The 6,025-nt window shown below is 47.2% G+C and overlaps 1 protein-coding gene across 1 annotated transcript in view; it reads left to right on the top strand.

Annotated features, from left to right (window-relative positions):
* Positions 1-5,513, top strand: part of BSN (bassoon presynaptic cytomatrix protein) — a 174,768-nt gene extending 169,255 nt beyond the window's left edge. Inside the window, exons 11-12 of the mRNA XM_075321710.1 lie at positions 377-447; positions 2,059-5,513. The gene's annotated coding sequence lies outside the window, so the exon portion shown is untranslated. The remainder of the gene's footprint in view (positions 1-376; positions 448-2,058) is intronic.
* The last annotated feature ends 512 nt before the right edge of the window (positions 5,514-6,025 follow it).

The following is a 6,025-nucleotide window of genomic DNA, read 5'->3' on the forward strand; positions in this document are numbered from 1 at the left end:
TTATTCATGGACTGTGTATGAGCCCTGGACTGTGTATGAGCTCTGCACTGTATATGAGCCATGGACTGTGTATGATTCATGGACTATGTATGAGCCCTGGACTGTGTGTGAGACTCGGACTGTGTATGATTCATTGACTGTGTATGAGCCCTGGACTGTATATGAGCCTTGGTCTGTGTGTGATTCATGGACTGTGTATGAGCCCTGGACTGTGTATGAGCCCTGGACTGTGTATACTTCATGGACGGTGTATGAGCCATGGACTGTTAATGGGACATGGACACAGTATAAGTAATGGACTGTGTATTATTTCTTCCCTGGTATCTTTCTAGGATATGATCTTTGGTGTGTGACCTTTTCCTTCTTTCCAACACAGGGTGGAGATCTGAAGGATGTTATGAAGAAATCTGAAATAATTTTCTGCAGCGCTGGACTCTGGGTATAGAAGTGAGCATCTGCACCTGAGATGTGTTCCAGAGACATATGTAAAAAATGGAGCCTGTTCTGTCCCAGAAAACATTTTTTTTAACCATAAATTTTATTGAAATTTTTGTTACAAAAATGAAAAATTTCAATAGCAAAAAATCCAGTTTACATAGCCTTCTGACCGTTACTTTCTGGGCCAGAAATTAAAAAGAAAATGTGCCATTTTTTAGAAATAACAAACAGCCATCCCTGATGTGTATGATGTGCATCCCATGATCCCGTGTCCTGTGTATACCATTATCCCGTTCCTGTGTACCCCATGATGCCGTGTCCTGTGTATACCATGATCCCGTTTCCTGTGTACCCCATGATCCAGTGTCCTATGTAACCAGTGATCCTGTGTATTCAGTGATCCTGTGTATCCCATGATAACCATGTTCTGTGTATCCCATGGTCTGTGTTCTCTGTATACCATGATTCCCTGCCCTATGTATCTTCTGTCTTGTGTATCCCATGATCCCGTGTCCTGTGTGTCCCATGATTACCATGTTCTGTGTATCCCATGATCCCATGTTCTGTGTACTCCATGATCCAGTGTCCTATGTATGCAGTGATCCTGTGTATCCCATGATCCGATGTCCTGTGTATCCAATGATACTGTATCCTGTAAATCCCATGATCCCATGTCTTGTATATCTCATGATCCTCTGTCCTGTGTATCCTGTGATCCTGTGTATCCAATGATCCCATGTCCTGTGTATCCCATGATCTCCTGTCTTGTGTATCCTCTTTCCTGTGTTTGCCACGATCCTGTGTATCCCATGTCCTTTGTATCCCATGATCTTGTGTTTTGTATATTCCATGATCCTGTATCTTTTATATCCTATGATAGTGTGTATCCTCTTTCCTTTGTATTTCATGACCTGTGTATCCCATGATTCCCATATCCTATGTATCCCATGTCCTGTGTATCCTCTGTCTTGTGTATGCCATGATCCTGTGTATCCCGTGTCCTGTATATCCCATGATCCCGTGTCTTGTGTATCCCATGATCCTGTGTCCTTTATATCCCATAATCCTGGGTCCTGTATATCCGATAATCCTGTCTCTTCTGTATGCTATGATCCCGGGTCCTGTGTATCCTCTATTCTGTGTATCTCATGATCTTGTGTATCACATGATTCCCAGTCCGGTGCATCCCCTGTCCTGTGTATTCCTTGATTCCGGGTCTGGTGCATCCTCTGTTCTGTGTATCCCATGATTCCATGTCCGGTGTTGTCCTGTGTATCCCATGATTCCCAGTCCGGTGCGTCCTCTGTCCTGTGTATTCCTTGATTCCGGGTCTGGTGCATCCTCTGTTCTGTGTATCCCATGATTCCATGTCCGGTGTATCCTCTGTTCTGTGTATCCCATGATTCCATGTCCGGTGTTGTCCTGTGTATCCCATGATTCCGGGTCCGGTGTATCCCCTGTTTTGTGTATCCCATTATTCCATGTCATATTGTCCTAAGCACATGAAAAAGTGTTTTTAGAAACTAGGGACCAAATCCAGGATTTCCCCAGCACCCCATGTTTGTCAGTGTAGTTCTTCCAGTTTCCATGTTGACACAATTAACCCGTCGTTTGCTCCAGTCTTACAGGGGTTATAGACGTCCATGTCGTGGAGCTGCTGACCACCTCAGTGACGAGCAGGGATCAAATACAGATGAGGCCACAAGGAACAACCCCAGAGATAAGGGGCCACCAGGACCAGTGGTCAGGAATTCTCGACCGGGAGGCGTCCTCTATTCTCTGTCCCAGATCTTAGCCTCAGAGTCCCGGATTTCTTTATGTGTTCCCGAGATCTCCACCCCGGAGTTATGATTATAGGGCTTGGAGTGACAAGCTCCACATTGTGACACCATTCCATCTCTGAGACGTGGTATCCTGCGCTCCTGCTCCGTCAGGGGGAGAGGACCGTGAAATACCAAATCCAAGAGGAGACGTGAGGACCGGTCACTGTTCACCTACTGAAGCATGAGGCCATAGGACTGAGAGGCAGTGTGCTGATTGGCCGCCTCCTACAAGAATAATTGGCGGCCAGACATAACTGCCACTGATCAGTAAGCCATCAATGAGCCGTCCCAATGGCGGTTTCCACATCTGTCGCGTTTCTTCTCTGTTGGGTCCCGCAGCCTTAACATCTCGCTTTGGTTTTGTCACACAGCTCATCTATAATTTCCCGTACAGTTATTGCACTTCATTTTCATGATTTTTTGTGATTGGTTTCGCACATTGGGATTCTCTAGAAGCAATAGAGAGCAGTCAAAGAGCACAAGATGGCGGGAGCGCGTCCTCCTGTCTCTTCTAAAGACAAATAAACTGTGCACTTCAAGTCCTAAGCCATCTCCAGCGGGCATGCTCAGAGAGACGTTCTGTCCAGCCGCATGCGCCATCCCCACCCGACCCGCTCCAATATTGTACCGTAGCTCCCATGTCTGCGTACTGTGAAGCGCTCCCTATCCTGTTGAGCATGCTCAGAGCTGACGCTGGTATGTCCATCCGCGCTTCCATTCATTCTATGATCAAGTCTAATTGTCTATGCAACAGGTGTGGGGGGAGGGGTGGTTGGTGGTCTCCATAGTTATCAGCAGTTAATGTTATGCTGTAGGTGGGTTTCTTTGTGACCCCGCATTGCTCTGTTTATAGCCCTGTGTGTATGATGTTAGTGGCATGTTTGACTCCAATAAGGATTTTGCCAAAGGCTAGTAGCCATATAGCCTGTGCGACTTTTGTCTTGTCCCGATGCATGGCTCGCGGCTCTGTACTGTGCACGCTTTCATCTCATTCTTAGTGATTGCCCCAGTATCTCCCTGTGTGTCCGTAGTTTAGAATTACCCCCATATGCCAATGTGCGCACTTCTGATTGACCGTGGTCAGAGAACAAAGATTAATGGGTGGAAGGTCATAAAAGCGTGATGGCCGCTGACAGGACAAGTGCTGGTAGGTTGGCCACCGATAGCACGAACGCTGCCAGTATGGTCACTGACAGCAGAAGTGCTGCCAGGACAGCCAACAACAGAATGACCACTGACAGCATGAGTGCTGCCAGGATGGCCACCAAGAGCACAAGCGCTGCCAGGATGGCCACCGACAACACGAGCACTGACAGCATGAGCGCTGACAGCATGAACAGGGTTCCATTGGTGGAGGACCGTATATGTTTGGAGACCACGTAACAATTCAATCACTACATTCACCATGGAAAATTTTAGATAGCTCTTGTAATGTTGCTATGTGCAGCAGAATGGCGCTGCAGCGAAGAATCATCGCCATGAAGAATGCAGAACGCCGGATGCTGGGAGTAGTAGTCATCACATCATCATTCCCAGCTGCAGGCGGGTCTCCAGGGAAGAATTAGTTCCACCAGTCACAATACAGATGGACGTCGGCGCCGCTGTTCCTACCATGAATGTAGAAAATAATAGGGCATTAGTGAGAGCCACCCATGGAGGTCTGTTGGCCCCATCCACCTTGGACTTTGCCATGTTCTCCAGGGTTTGCCTTTGGCCTGAGAATATTAGGGTGGGGGTATTATGTGGGGTGCACACAGGAGCTCTTGTCGTGATCGGCTTAGTTGTGGGAGCAGTTGTCGGTGATGTTGTCACTGCTCTTCCTCCGGGTGCACTGTATATATATATATATATATATTTCTGTACAGCGTGTAAATGTTCCTGTATTAGAAATTGATGGAAAAATGACAAAAAGGACAAAGGAATTCTAAGGTTATGAGCAGCTATCATGGTGGCACCCTCCAGTCCATTGGCTGTGGTGAGATTATGTCTTAGAGTCCATCCACATTGGTGAGGTAGCACTGACACGTCAATGAGCTCGTGCCCTCCAAACCATCTGACAAGGTGGGGTTGTGCTTTAGAGCTCAAGCACTGTGGTGAGTTCATGGCTTCCACAATGGGGCTATGTCCTCATATCCACCCCAGTGAGGCTATATTCTCCAGTCTACCTATCATACTGATGCCATTCCCTCCATTACATTCACACTGGTGAGTTCACGCCACATCCTACAGTCCATTTACCCCAGGAGGCCATATCCTCCAGTCATTCTCCAAAATGAGGCCACACTTTCTAGTCAACTCACAATAGTAAGGCAACATCTTCCAGTTCATTCATCCTGTGAGGTCACATTCTCCAGTCAATTGACCCCTGGAGGCTACATCCTACAAACTATTCTCCTCGGGAGACCACATTCTCCAGTCCATACACTTTCCATCTCTCCAGGCATTTCACCCCTGGAGGCCACACTCTTCAGTCTATTCACCCCAGGAGGCAACACTCTCTAGTCCATTCACTCCAGGAGGCCACAAGTTCTAAACTATTCTCCAATGTGAGCCCAGACTCTCCAGTCCACTCACCTCATCCTCTAGTCCATTCACCCCTGGAGGTCGAGGCTACACTGTCAAATCCATTCGCCCAGGAAGGCCACAATCTCCAGTCCATTCACCCCCGTGAGGCTACACTCTCCTGTCCATTCACCCCAGGATGCCACAACTTCTAAACTATTCTCCAAGGTAAGCCCACACTCTCTAGTCCACTCGCCACATTCTCTAGTTCATTCACCCCTGGAGACCAAACTGTCATATCCATTCACCCAGGGAGGCCACACTCTTCAGTCCACCTGCCACGATCGTGCTTTTATTTGTATATAAGAGATTGTAATCATGTAGACAGAGGACGTGACATCATAGCCGACAGCGGCTCCGAGCGACAACCAGGACTCAGCTTCTGGGTTGTACCTACCCTCTGCAGCGACTCTCACTTTTGCTTTGTTGGGGGGGTGTTTTGGGTGGAGGGGTAAAAAGAAGATGATGGGAAAGTTCTATATATAAAATATGAAATTCTATTTAAAGTATAAAATGATAAAGTTTACAGTGGTGCAAAGTGCAATGACCTGACCCTGTATATGAATGATGTGTCCCCCTGTCTGGCTGTGCCCCTAGTATCGCTGTGTCACATCCTGTGTCGTTCTCAGTAATCGGTTGATCCCTTACAAGATATTTCTGTCAATGCAGAATAAAATGAACTTGATATGAGCGTCTCATTTCCAGGTCTCGTCATTGTGGTCGAGGGCATTCACACTTATCTCTGTAGTCTGCAGAGTTGTGACTGGGTTATCATCTGTCAATTGTGGGGTGGTAGAGTACCACAGGGCCAAATTTACACCATGTAACAACCTAATGAGGCAAATTCAGCAGATGCCAAACAAAGTGGGGTTCACTCCAACAGAGGAAACCCTGTCCTGCATTCATTACTTACTGTACAATACAGAGCAGGGATGGAGTTAGTGGTAACATCTTTAGTGGTGGAACACAATGATGGGTTTTTGATAATGTTTCAAGCGGTCTAGGCCAGTGATGGGTTTAGAGGTAATATTCCTGGTGATTTAGGCCAGGAAGGAAGTTAGTGGTAATGTCCCTGGTGGTCTAGGTCAAGGATGGGGTTAGTAATAACATCCCTGGTGGTCTAGGCCAGGGATGTAGTTAGTGGTCCCTTTTGGTCTAGGTCAGGGATGGGATTAGTACCATAATAGCATCCCTGGTTGTCT

This window comes from Anomaloglossus baeobatrachus, chromosome 8 (assembly GCF_048569485.1).
Source record: "Anomaloglossus baeobatrachus isolate aAnoBae1 chromosome 8, aAnoBae1.hap1, whole genome shotgun sequence".
NCBI lineage: Eukaryota > Metazoa > Chordata > Amphibia > Anura > Aromobatidae > Anomaloglossus > Anomaloglossus baeobatrachus.